Source organism: Megascapheus bottae, chromosome 13 (assembly GCF_031878675.1).
Source record: "Megascapheus bottae isolate mThoBot1 chromosome 13, mThoBot2.hap1, whole genome shotgun sequence".
Classification (NCBI taxonomy): domain Eukaryota; kingdom Metazoa; phylum Chordata; class Mammalia; order Rodentia; family Geomyidae; genus Megascapheus; species Megascapheus bottae.
Window position 1 is genome coordinate 26,083,242 of NC_143521.1, and position 14,705 is coordinate 26,097,946.

At 33.4% G+C, this 14,705-nt stretch overlaps 1 protein-coding gene and 1 pseudogene across 15 annotated transcripts in view; one reads left to right on the top strand and one right to left on the bottom strand.

The window, feature by feature from the left end:
* The window catches only part of Adgrl3 (adhesion G protein-coupled receptor L3), a 685,889-nt gene that overhangs the window by 557,444 nt on the left and 113,740 nt on the right, over positions 1 to 14,705 (bottom strand). The gene's annotated exons all lie outside the window — the stretch shown is intronic.
* The window catches only part of LOC150055706 (muskelin-like), a 57,367-nt pseudogene continuing 56,049 nt past the window's right edge, over positions 13,388 to 14,705 (top strand).

Below are 14,705 nucleotides of genomic sequence, written 5' to 3' on the forward strand. Positions count from 1 at the left end.
CTTTACTATGACAAATAATCATATCCCTATTAATACAAAGTACAAGCCAGGTGCTTCTGGCTCAGGCGAGTAATCCCAGAGGTTGAAGAAACTGAAATCTGTTCAAAGCCAGGTAGGCAGACAAATAGGGAGAACTCTTATTTCCAGATAACTAGCAAAACACCAGAAGTGAATGTATAGCTCAAGTGGTAGAACACCAGACTTGAGTGAAAAAGCCAAGAGAGAGTACAAGGCTGAGTGGCAGGCACACACACACACACACACACACACACACACACACACACACACACACACTCCACACACACATAAACCCATTTATGTGTAAATATATATGCATATATATACCTATATGCATTATGTGCATACTATATGTATATATGATGGCTCCTGCTTGGCTGATGTAGGTCAACTGGAAAGATGTTATTTCATGATCATGAACTCAACTTCTCTAAGTTTATCCTCTTTTATATAATATTCAAAGTAGAATAAGGCTATTTCATATCTCTTCCATTCCTGGTTCACTTCCATTCCTGATTCAAGACAATCCAGCCAATTCTGACTTAATCATTACTCTATTTCTCTCAGTTTCCAAAAATAATGAGATTGGCAGCAGTTTTTACTTACAAAGTGGGTTCACTTTTAAAACTAACCTGTGTTGTTGAGTTTAAGTACACGCTAAATAAAAAATAAATAAACTCTGCTGACCAAAAAATCTGCGGATTGTTTGGTTGCTTTACATCACTGACAACCTAATTAAACATACATGGGTGGTCCTGTATGTTTGAAGCATTGTGCAAAGAACACACACACACACACACACACACACACACACACACACACACACACACACACAGTTTTATGAATTCCAAAATGAAATCCAATTTTGGACTCGTTTTGGAATTGTTTAACATAAAGTACCTAGAACCTAAGTACTCTAGTCTAAGACTAGAGAAAACAGTGTGGATAAATCATTAATTGAGTTGTTCTGACTCTAAAATAGTTACGGTATCTATCATCATGCAAGGAAAATTGTATAAAACTCCTTAAAGTTTATCACTAGTACTAAAAAGCAAGAGCTGTGCCATGGATTAGGAATCACTTCCTGTGTGTGAACACAAAAGGATCATAAAACACACAAAAGTCAACCAGCTTTATCTAATAAATGTAAAACACTGCTACTTAGTATGCCTAAAATTTGTCACAAGCCTTCAGGAATGCACATGCATTAAAAATACTCATTGTGACTAACATGGCAATTTTAATGTTTACCTAGCAGTTTTTAAATGAACAAGAAAACAAACAAAATTTAATACTATCTATATAATACACTAATATACCGTCTCTGAACCATCATTATAAGATCCTACTCAATTTAATCATTCACTTATTCACACACATACCTATGTACGTGAAATTGTACATATAGAAATATAAGCATAAACACATACAGGTATACATACATAGACATTGTAGAAAAATATGTGTTTATATTTTTGTATATGCATATATGTGCATATATGTTGCATTTATATACATATATATTCTGTATTCATCCTGATCATTCACTCACAAAATAAGAAATACATGTTGGCTCAACTAATAAACAAAGCTTTACATATAACTATATATTATTTTTGCAAGAGGCCATAGTTTTTAAACTATGATCCCTCAGAATTCTTGCATAAGATTTATGTTTATTTCATATGTGATACCCATACACAAATGTCTGTGAAAGTACAACTTGTCAAAGTTGATTTCCCTATAACACAACACTAACACGAATGCACATTATGTATGTTAATTGTGGAAAATACTCATAATATGAAGAACAACCCAAAGATCTTGATTTTATTCATCATTCAGGGGCTAAATTCTGTCACCAAAATACTTCACAAAGATGAGGAGAGAAGGAAAGCAAACCTTCCCTGCATAATTTCTAACTCTTAATTGAAGAGCCTGTATCCTCAACAGCTCCTCAAACCCCCACTGATAAGAAATAACAGACAACACAGACTCCAAAGTGTGACCACAGACATGCCAGAGGCACATTTTCCTTAGAAAAAGGTGCCAAGTTAAGCATTCCACAGGACTGTTGTGGGAGGAATCCCAACTTACAAGGATCAGAGAAGCACTTTTACAGAACAAGAGTAATCAAGGAGGCCACATGCCAGGCACGAAAGATAGCTAAGGCCACTGCCACCCTATGTCCACAGATAGAGAATGAGGTCTGGGTTTCAGTCAATTCAGTGTAAGGGACAAATACAGTTTTAGAATTAGAAGAACTACCATCTCACCTAAACAACACTTTGTGGAAGTATGGAAGAGAATGGTGACAACTTATATTTTCCTTCCTATTTTCAGAAAATGCCCTCTTAAAAGCAATAAAGGGAAAAATGAATTATGGAAATATTAAGGAATACAAAGGATGTCTTTGTTTCTGGGCACATTGTTTATACCCTGGTATCATGAAGCTTTGCATTCAAAACCTTGAAGTCCTGGAGTTCTCCAGTAGAATGGGTACAGTGAAATCAGCCACCATTATTGGCAGATTATTATTACACAAAGGACAGCCATCCCACAGGGAGGGCTGGCAGGTTGACAGGACACCAAACAAATCACTAAACTGAAAGACACAATGATCCTGATTTTACTCTCACTCCTTCTACCCCTTACACACTGAGGAAAATAAAACACCAAAATAATCTGTACACTTTATGCTTTATACTCTATTGATTAGAGAGGGAAACTAAATAGCTGGCCTTCCACAGACAGTCCAGTCCTCCTTAGAGAATAGAAATCATAAAAGGAAGCAGAGGCTCAGCTTAACAGACCTTCTGAAACAGCATGGACTCTGGGTGGACACGCTCAATCCATATGGAGTGTGGGTAACAACAAATTATTCTGCCAGTCCAACTCACGTTTGACTCAAAAAGGCAAACAGCCTCTTCCTCTCATTCCCCCACAAATGAAGAGTTTTTCAGAGTTATTTCAGGGGAAACTGGGATTTGTTGGCCAGCCTAAAAAAAAGGACATGCATGGCTTCTGCACTCTCACTGAGTGGAGGATTATTCCAGCATTTGAAATCAATTCCAGTATTTTGTTTTTGTTTTTCCTTTTTTTATTGTAATTAATAAAAAGGTTACATGATATTTGCCAGATAGAAGGTGCATTAATTCACATATATTGATACCCTTTCACATGTCTTGGTCCCCATTACCCTCCCCTTCACCCCCCCTCCCGTCCAATTCCAGTATTTTGAACTGTACTTATGACAAACCAAGTACAGAAGGATGACATTGTATGTGCTTTTTATTATTAATATGGATGATCTTTATTCTTGATTCAAAATGTTATACATGTATTACATATAACTATGTATGCATATAGAGTTCACATATATACAAAATCAAAGCTGTCATATATACATATATACATATATATGAGCACATATATATGTATATATCACTGGAAGCAATAACTTTTATATAATATCTAAATGATATCCTTGGGCAACAGACTAGACACTCTTTTCACTTTGCCAAATGCCTTGTCCTGAATCATACAAACTATCGGAACCCTGTTAGGTATTTGAACATTCACTCCTATTCTTCACACTGTCAGTCAATCGCTCTGATGGCTACAGCTGCCAAATTGCTTCCCTTTCTGTGTGTGTGTGTGTGTGTGTGTGTGTGTGTGTGTGTGTGTGTATGTGTGTGCGTGCATGCTGGCTAAATTGTTCTAAGTGAAACGAAAAGAACTGACATTCTCTTTTTTTTAAAAAAAATGAAGTTTTTGACATTTCAGGATTTTAATAGATGAATAAACCATGGCACAGGAACATCATTCCTGAAAGAGAATTTGACCTGAATAGCAGTGCACAACACTCATGCCTTCCTGACTCCAGTAGCACATTAAAGAGAAAGGATGAATCAGAACCATTGTTCATGAGGCATGCTGAGTTCCCTCATTACGGCAGAATCTTAAACAGCAATGATCATTCTCTTAAAAACTGAATAATCATAAAAGTAAAACAGAACGTAAAGGAATCTATGCATTAAATCCTTCTTTTCTGCATATCAATTTTCTAAGTGAGATAATCCCATGTCACAAACCCAGCTTTGAATGCTCCATGGAGACAATAAGGTTTGTTTAGGAAAGATAAGAGCCTTGTTGAAATGCCTTTGCTTCAAACATAAAAATAGAAAAATAGCCTTTGTACATTTTATTGAATAGTTCTGTTTCTAATAAACTGGTTTCAAATAGTGAAGTAAGCTCTTCCAAATAGAAGTCATTCTCCATTTTTCTAACTCATTATTTTGTTAGAGTTTTTAAGTAAAAAGTACTAATTCAACTTATATGGATTATGTCATTTTTTATAAAATGAGGAAGAAAACATTCCATCTTATAAATGAACTTGTGAAAATTTAAATTAATTCAATGTTGTAGTACCATTTAGGGCTATATTTATCACTATTTAATTGATTGGGGAAAAAAATATCTTCCTAAATCCAATTTGAAACCTACAAAAGTTCCATTCAAAGCTGTATAACGTATGCAACAGAATTAAATTTGTAAAAGTTACATACATAATATTCTGTAGAAGAGCCTTTTAAAAAATATACATTGTATGTCATTTTCATGTTTGTTTCATGCTGTTTGTAAGCAAATTTTAAAAAAAGTTGAGGTAGAGTGAAATCCAAATGGAGACAAATCTGCAGGTATTCCTCCTTGCATCTTAAAATATATCTTCAAACCTCAGTTGAAGGCACATTCCTAGATCTGTGGAAATGGGTCACAACTGACATCAGGAAAGAAAGGTGGCTTCTTCCAACATTTCTTTGATCATGAGGTCCCTGGCTCTTTGTATTTCTAATTTAAAACTAAAGTAAAAAAAAAATTTAAATTCTCATTTTATTCCAACTATACCACTGTAAGTTTTGCTGTACCGAAGTGATATCTATCTTTATCCTGCATATTATTTTTCTCAGAGTTGCCTCTTGTTTATATCTTAAGGTAGAAAGCAATTTATGACAAATTCCCAGGATAGATCCTCTTCATACACATTGCCCTAAAACATGCCTTCTCAAATCCTTAGCTAGAGAAATAGATTTCTTTAAAATCATCTCTGCAAATCTAATTACATTTTTAAAGTATTTGACACTAAGCTCAATAAAGTAAAACTTTTAAGAAAGAATACAATAACATATAAAGAGAAAAGTTACCATAATATACGTGAACCTTGTCAATACAATTATGATAGCTTTTGATTTAGCAGAATCCTAGTCTATCATACCATTTAACTGTCGATGGGTTATCGGTATCCTAAGATTCTAGAATTCAGAACAAGCATAATCCCATTACTTTATCTGCATTCAAAATTTAGAGTTCAACCCATATTTCCTGAGGCTGAAGGACACTGGAGCAAAGTATTACTTACTATACTAGTTTATAATGGAAATAAATGTCACAGAAACTACTCTACTATTATATTTAGTAGAATTAATTTATAATTATGTATGTATTTCTTTTCATTTATTTTATGATGTAAGACTAAAATTAATTTTAATTTTAGTAAGCATTTTGTTATGCTTAAAACTGAGACCATTTTTATCTGTGGCACATTAGTAAAGAGGCAGCTTTTCAGGTTAAATTGGCCATATTCACCTTGCCTAACTTCCTTGAATCACAGGAAATAAATTTCATCATTTGCTTTTCGATGAAGTGTGTTATTTATCACAAGGGTGAGAAGTTCACTCATTAAAAGAATACATATTCCTTCACCATGCCAGTAACCCCATAGTCACCTTTCAGAGAGAGTAAACTCTTTCACCTTGATCAAATATATAAACATGCTTTCTCCAGCCAGAATCTGCAAAGCTAGAAGTGACAGCTTCATTTCCATTGAAATTTAGTTTCTACCATATTTGTAGTTAATGTTAATTACCAAAGAAGAATATGCTATTTTCCAAATGGAGCTATGGAGTAGGTGGATGTTTCTCATCACCACATGTATGTCCACACATTTATTTCACAACCAAAAAGGTATAAATCGATCTCTCTCTCTCTCTCTCTCTCTCTCTCTCTCTCTCTCTCTCTCTCTCTCTCTCTCTCTCTCTCCTATGGGTATTTATTTTTGTCACTACTTTACTTACAAAGTATATCAGATTATATTTTTCAGATGATTTTAAATATTTTGGAATAAAATCTTGAAAGTAGAATATTCTGGTTTCTCTGGTTTCTCTTCAGATCATTTAAATCTTTCGATTTTAAAACTTGAAGAACATTTTAGCGAATTCACTTTATTAAGCCATGAATCCTCTCCTAGAGTACAGTGAACATACCCACTTATTTCATTGAAAGACCAGAAGAAAGTTTCAAAACTTGGGTCCCTCTTGCCTAGATCAAGAAACAGAAGATTTTTTAAATTGTAGACATTCAAGACTGGAACTATGACTAGATTCTGGTGATAAAATATACCAATTTGGTTCCATAATAGCTTATTTAACAAGAATTTTTCTTTAGCAAGAAATTGAACTGCAATTGCTTATAGCCAATTTTTTATTAAAACCGTATATACTTCAAACTCAATATTTCATAATACTTGAGAACTGACTAAACTAATTACTACCTCTATAGTACACTCACAATATGTAAAGTGTGATACCAGGATGAGAAAATACCTTAGAGCTGATAAAACTCTAATAATGTAAATAATAAGAAATGTCCAGAGTGGTTGAACATGTTTACGTTCCCAACAATGGTACTGCTCCCGTTTTAGCACATCCCCACCATCATCTGTTATTATTTGTTTTCTTGCTAAAGCCATTCTAAATTGTCTGAGGTGGAATCTCAACGTTGTTTTGATTTGTACTTCTTTTATGGTTAGAAATGTTGAGTATCTCTTCTATTGTCTATTGTCCATTCTTACTTCTTCTGAGAAGTCTCTTATTAATTCTTTAGTTCATTTACAAACTGGGTCTAATTGATCTTTAAATAAAAGTGGTTTACTAATTGATCTTTCTAAATTTGCTTGGGGCAATCTAATTTTTTGAGCTCTACATATATTTTAGATATAAAGCCCTTGTGTGACACACACCTAGTGAAGGTCTTCTCCCATTCTTGTGAGCTTTCTATTTATCACCGTATCTATCTCCTTTGCCAATCAAAAGCTTCTTGGTTCGAAGCAGTTTCCTTTATTCAATCTTTTCGATTTTTTTTTTATTCTAGGTTCTTACCTAGAAAGTTTCCACCATGCCTAGGAGTCCTAGGCACCATATGATATCTATATATGTGTATTTTTTTTCTAGATGTGTGGAAAGAAGAGGGAATGAGACTCAATAAGCATCAATGCTCCCTCTAATCACTTAAACCCTTTAGATGAAAACAGGCTGAATATCCAAATTTCACAGTGGCCTTTCAACAAGGCCAATCTTAACAAAGAGAGAAGTTAAACCTATCACAAAGAATTGTAGTCACAGAGCAGGTCAAATCATCATAAACTATGGATTAGAGATCAATTTTCATCTTTGCAGATGATGGAAAACAGTATAAAAAGCAAGTCCAAGAAAATTCATTGATTTAAAAATGTGAACCAAATGAGACCTTCTTACTACAAAAAGAGGGCAATCATATTACCTAATGTCTCTGACATTTATTTATATAAATTATAAATATTATATTTAGTGTAGAAATAAAATAGTGTAGAATAATCAAATAAAGTTTCAGTTAGGTCTTAAGTGATGTTGCTGCATACATCTTGGATGAATAAACACTAAACGAAACAAATAAATAATTTTTAAAACCTTTATTTCTGGCAATTTTTCCTTGTGATGGGTAATTAGGTTTGTTTTCATATTCCCTAATGTGTTTGATTCATACCTAGTAGAATTATTGAAATCTGTGTCATTTCTATATTTTCCTTTCAATATGAGAATGATATTAATGTATAATGAAATTATTGGAATATATAATGAAATTATTGAAATTTCTCCAAAATTTGCCAGTGCATATGAACATGTTACAAGGATACTTTCATTAGAAAAAGATTGCTGGGTCTAATTATTTTGGCAACAGATACTCTCTGCATATTCTTGAACTGTAACATCTTCTGTACTACTCCAGACTATTCACTCAATGGGTGAACAATAACTTCCTAAACTTAGTTTTCTTATCCTCTCAATGAGGCAGATACATATGTCTTTAGATTAGCAGGTACAGTCTCTGTGTTTGCCTGCTATCTTGTCAGTATTAAAGCCTCCCTTCATCTTCAGAACAATTCAGTTTAGAGCACATATTGAAAATTATTTCAAGAAAATTATTTCAAATGATAAATGTTGACAAATTTTGCAATAAGAAAACAAACCAAACAACCATCTCTAACTCCTGCTCCATCTTACACTGTCATTATACTTTATTCCTTCCTCTCATTAGCAATTTATTTGAGGTGCAGTTATTTGGTCATTTATTTGGGCTATATTTATTTGACAAGCTATTTGGGTTTTATTTTATCATCCTCCCCCTTGCCCCACCTATAATTTTCTATTGAGCCCCACACCTATTATGACACAACGTATTTCAATTTGCTGGCTTTCATTTGTTAAACTGATAAGTTCCATTAGAATCCTTCCTTACATTTGCCATAGTTCAATTTGTTTATATGTGGACTCATAAGGCAGACACTATAAGTTTAACTGTATGTGTATAATACAGATTTGATCTCTAGATATCAGTGAAAATGTATATAATTTATCTTTCTGATTTACTTAATATATTTTCATATTTATCCATTTCCATGCCATTGACATACTATTAATCTTTCTGACACATGAATAAGTTTTCACTGCATGTTATATGCATATATTATGCATGTATAGATAATATGTTACATGAACAATGGGATATACACAGACACACAATATGTGTTAGAAAGACAGAGGCAGATATCTGATCCACAATAGGACATCTGGGCTCTTTTCATAATTTGGCGATTGTGAACAGTGTGGCAGAAAACATGGATGAACAAATGCTTTTATTGTATTTTGATGTAGAACCTAAAATATGAAGTATTTTGTTCATTGTAAAGTTATAATGTATACAACCTGAAAATAACATAGGATATCTGCTAAAGTAGACTTGAAGGATGTTTAATTTCTCTAAATCAAGCATTTTAAAAACAGGCAATGGTAAGACATTTTAATGATAAAATACACACTAAGACTAAAGTGGAAAAGGCAAACACTGCAGGAACACATATTATAGGCAATAGGTGTGTATATCAGTGAACAACATAGGGGACAAAACACAGTAATACTATGTGTGGCCTATGCCGGATAAAAGATATATGAAGCTGCCACTGCTGTATACACTAAAAATAAAGACCATGAGAAAGCAAGAGAAATGCTAATATTCTTTTTCACATGTGTCCTTTCAGTGCTCCCACTCTGTCTTGGTGTCACCTTAAAAAATATCATAGTATAGAAGAAAAGGAACTCAGATTGAAGCATCATGTTCCTGACTTGTTTGAAATAAAACATATACTTTCATACAATGAACACCATTATGCTCTACATTAAAAATTATAGTATAAGTTTGAGTTCTGTGTAACAATTCATATAACCCTATATCCAATAAATATTTTTAAACTACCTAAATATGCATTTGTACTACGCACCATAACAACTCTATTTTAGCATCTATGGTAGCTGAAAAACATCAGGGGGTACATTTTCAGCACAGCATGGAGAGATTTAGCTGAAAGATTCCCATTAATGTCAATAAGAGTAGCACAGCTCAATCTAAATCCATACTGTGTTGAAATTTTACCCCAAAGAAACTGAACTATAACTCTCCCAAAGTTGAAATAAAATTAGGATTTCCAACACAAATCTATTTTTCTGAACTAAGCACTAACCCACCATTCTTAAATTCATAATACAAACATGTTTTTTATTCTCTATCACTAGGTATTTCATCTGGAAACCAAAATTTCAGCATTTTAACTCCAGCTTCTATACTTATTAATAGATATACTCTCACAAATATGTTTGTTAAATATTTTCATTGAAATGTATTTCTACTGCAAAATGTATTACCATGTGCTCATTATATTATTTAAAATAAGGTACTTTGTATGGCCTTTCATTGAGTGCAAATAACGTTTACTAAAAACAATATTAAAAACATCGTTTTACAAATTATTTTTCATGGCAATAAATACTTTTTATATTGAAAAATATTTCTATTGAAAAATTAATGGAAAATGATCAAAATTGCCTTTTCTTGCCTTAAGCAACATTTAAATAACAAATATTTGTCTGTATTTATTTCCTGGAAGAAAGAAAGTACTAATTTAACACCTGAATCTAACAGATTATTTAAAAACGCTCATTGGAAGATAATTTAATACATAATATTTCAGACCAAAAATAAACCATAAAAATTTTCCCCAGACTAAACTGAACTAATAAGCAAATGTAAGTAAATGCACTAAAAATATTGTGATGATTATGAAGATTCCAACTTAAATTCCACATGTAAGAAAGAGCTAATGTGGATTCCATTTTTTTACTAGTTAAGGAAGCCAGGGGTACCCTGCCCAACATAGTAAAGAAGCATGTACACACACACATACACACACACACTCTAATTAAATGATATTATAATGTATAATTATAATTATATATAAATATCAGATACAGTAAAGCAATATATAAAGGTAAATTCCACACAATTTTGCCAGAACTTCATTGTAACCATTATAATAAAGACTATATTAGAGGCACTTAAAAACATGAAACTTACTTTTATAGGCTATACTGCATAAGTGATTGTTAAATTTTACCTCCTCCTTATTCAGGCTGTAAGTAATGGAATAGTGAGGACCAAGAAACAAAAATCCAAAATCTGTTATATATTTTTCTTAAAAATCTTCACTCTAAAAGAAAAATTCTGTAAAATGTAGTCATAGAAAGGATGAATCTTGTCATTTGAGACAACCTGAATGAAACTGAAGATTCTTAGGTTATAATCAGTAAGTCAGACACAGAAAGAACAAGTTTTACTCAGTCTCAGTAAGTTAGTCAAGACTTTCTGTCACTGTAACAAAACTGAGAGACAGATGAAGAATTTACTCAGGCTCCAGGTTTCACAGAAATCCATCCATGGCCAGCTAGTTCCATATTTCTTAGCATGTGATAAAGCAGAATGTCATGTTGGAAGGATGTGGTAGAGAAAAATTGCCTCATTTCAGGGCAAGCAGAAAGCAAAAATAGCAAAAGAAAGTGGAAGGGCCAATATATACAACTCCACTGACGGATTTCCTACAATTAGGTTACATCTTCCACATTTCACCACTCCCCAATAGTCTATACAAATTATTCATCAGTGAATTCAATGTTGATTAGATCAGAGCTCTTATTATCTAATTCTTCCTGCAAACCCCTCAGAAGACATACCAAGAGGTGTGCTTTACAATTTTCTAATCAAGTTGACAACCAAGACTAACCATCAAATTCATTTCTATATAAAACCTAATAAAATCGATCTCACACAAATTATAGTGGTTTTAAGAGACTGAGGAGGGGAGGAGCGGGCAGGAAGATTGACCAGTGAATACTCAGATATCATTAATAGTGGTAAGATGTTATGCTGGGGTGTAGTATATACTGGTGACTCTAAAGGATGCTTATGCCATGTGTTTCAAAAAGCTGGAAGGATTTTGAATGTTCTTGCCATGAAGTAATGATATTGAGGAAGTAGATATATTCAATCTGATTTAACATTAAATGATATATATATATACCTATGAGAATATGACATGGTATGTCACACATTCTTTTCAATCACTATGGCATTATGTAGAAATTAAACTAAATGTGATACCGACAACAAAATGTTCTGCAAATATTTTCATACTTTGTGATTAAAAATCTTATCTCTGCTACTTTCACCTTTTCTTGATTAGTTGCCAGATCATAAGTACAATCCTAGGCAGATGTGTCTATTTCTAACCATAAGAATCACAAACATAAATTTTGAGAGCTCCCAAAAGCCATGCTGTGAGACCCAAAAGGACTGTGAGGAGGGAATGCCTCCTTTCAACATGAACTCTCAGAATGTTGAGAGTTTCCCAAAATGGTCAATCATTCCCGGCTTGATGGGAATGCAGACTTACCTCCTAAATGTAGGCTCATTCCATACCAAACTTTCTGATGATTGTTAACTGTTAAGTCATTTACCACTTACACTTGCTTCTTAAGATAAAGAGGTTATTTATCACTCAAGTCAGAATATACCACATGATAGTACTTGTGACTTTAGGAAAACTGTGACCTCACTTTCTGACCTCACTCAATAAATACCTTATAAAGTAGACCTGGGGGGTCCTGATACATCAAATCTCAGTTCCATGGTCTGGTGTTCGTTACTGTTGTGTTTCTGATCCTGGTGAATTGTGACAATAAATCAATGCCTAAAATCAATCTTGAAATCTAATTTGCTTTGATTTTGATTTTCTAATGTGAAGTTTGTTCAGATATAATTACATACACACACACATATATATAGGAATAATCAAAACCAATTTTACTTTATCTTCTTTTAAATCCTGTCATTTCCTTCAAATCAAGAGGAAGTGAAGACAAATCAAATGTATATTCAAATACGTAATGTTCTCTTTGGCCTTTCTGATGATGCTGTATTTCTTTCTGTTTCCAGGAATCTTTCCAAAATTTACAACTTCATGAGTTTCATTGGTACATATCTACATATTGAAATCATCACTGTGTCTCCAGATTGAAAAGTATCTTAGACTTAGACCTAGGTGGCTCAAGACTTATAGAAAAGCTACAGAACAAAACTGGTGACTATCATAGCAGCCTCCTTCCCACTACATTCCTGCACTACCTTTAATTTTCTAAACATCTGAGACTGAAAGTTATGAATATGTGCTTTTAAGGTTCCTAAGTGCTTCACAAGTATTTCCTCACATATTTGTCCAACTTAAAAGAAATAAAAAAACAAGGTCAAAATGAAGTTAAGTCACATTTAAGATGAGCACAGGTAACAAGAAAGGAAATGAAACTGCCAAATCAGGTACTTGATTCCAAGATTGGGTGTCAATATTGACCATACACTAATTGTCTATGACAATCAGTGAGTACAGAGGGCAAAAATGGATCACTGTAAACTCCTATACGTCCTGCTATCAAGGACTCATATCATGGAAAGAAAAATTAAGTTTCCAAGTAGGATTAAGAACAGTAATCTGATAATCATTCACAACAACCTGTATGGGTCCAATGTAAGGGCCATAGATGTATAAATGCAATAAGGAGACAGGACTAGTGAAAAGGCAATATGAGAAGGATCTGGGTTTTCAAGTAAAGCAATGACGACTAATACCAAAGAATACAAGCAACCACTAGAAGCTGAAGAAGGCAAGGATGCAGATACTCTCCTAGAACTCAAACAGAAAATCGGTTTTGTCTGGCACTTCGATTTTAGGTAAGTAAGAGCCATTCCTGGGATTAACCATTAAAATAGCAAGGTAATGTCTTTTTTGTCAAGTCATTATTTGTATCCAATCTTTATCTAGTCATTATTTGTAGCCAATCTTGTTTGTTGAACAGCAGGTCAAATCTTGCCATAAAGATTATATTATACACATAATATTTACAGGCAGCTAGAGGCAAGGAAGAGAATTTCCTTTTATGTCATGGATATGTTTCATCCAATCCATTGGCTTTAAGAACAGAGATGGATGTTACCCAAAGAAGAAAATGTTCTGCTTCCAAGATGCAACAGAAATCTTGCCTACATTTCAAGCCCTAGAACTCAAGGCTAAAATATCCTCTTATCTGAATCTAGTCTTAGCTTGCTATCCAGTTTCTGTACTTGTCAGCCTCTACAACCATATAAACATTTATTTGCAATAAATCTTACTCTTGTCTTTGTTATATCTTTTACTATCCAATTAACTTTTTTTCTCTAGAGTTCACTAGCCAAAGTAAGTAGCAACAGAAAACTAAGACAGTAAAGTTCCGATTACTTCAAGTATCCTTAGGTATATTAGGATACTAGTTAGCTTAGCTTTCCATAGACTGGGTGACTTAAACCAAAAAAAAAATTGTTTGATACTTGTGGACTATGGATAGTCTAAGTTAAATCACACCAGGTGCGAGGTATCAACTCATTTGATAAATGGGACTTCACCCCTTGTCCATAGGGGAAGAATGAGCACTCTGGTGTTTCAACATCTCACTAGAAGTCTCATCAGATTAGAGATTTATCCTTATGACTTCATGTAACCTTCATCATCCTCTTGCTGACATATGTTCAAACACTATCACAATGGAATTTAGGATTCAAATATACAAATCTATGAACAAAAGAAGTATGGGGGACACACCACTCAGAGCAAAGAGTTTACAAGTTTCAAAGAACAAACATACATTGAAACTTTTATAGCTAAAATTGAAGAGAAAGCTAGACATTCATAAGATTTTCTTGCAAGGGATCAACTATTTTACTAATGAATACAGTTAATTAAGTAATTTATATAGCAAACAGCCAGTAGCTTACTGTTATCTTTCTTTTAGGTCTAGTCAAACATCAGTTCAGTGTGATACATGGAATCTGAATTTATTGGTCAAGCATGCAGTCAGCAAGAAATTGGAGTTATATTCATAGTAGTGTCTTACAGAGGT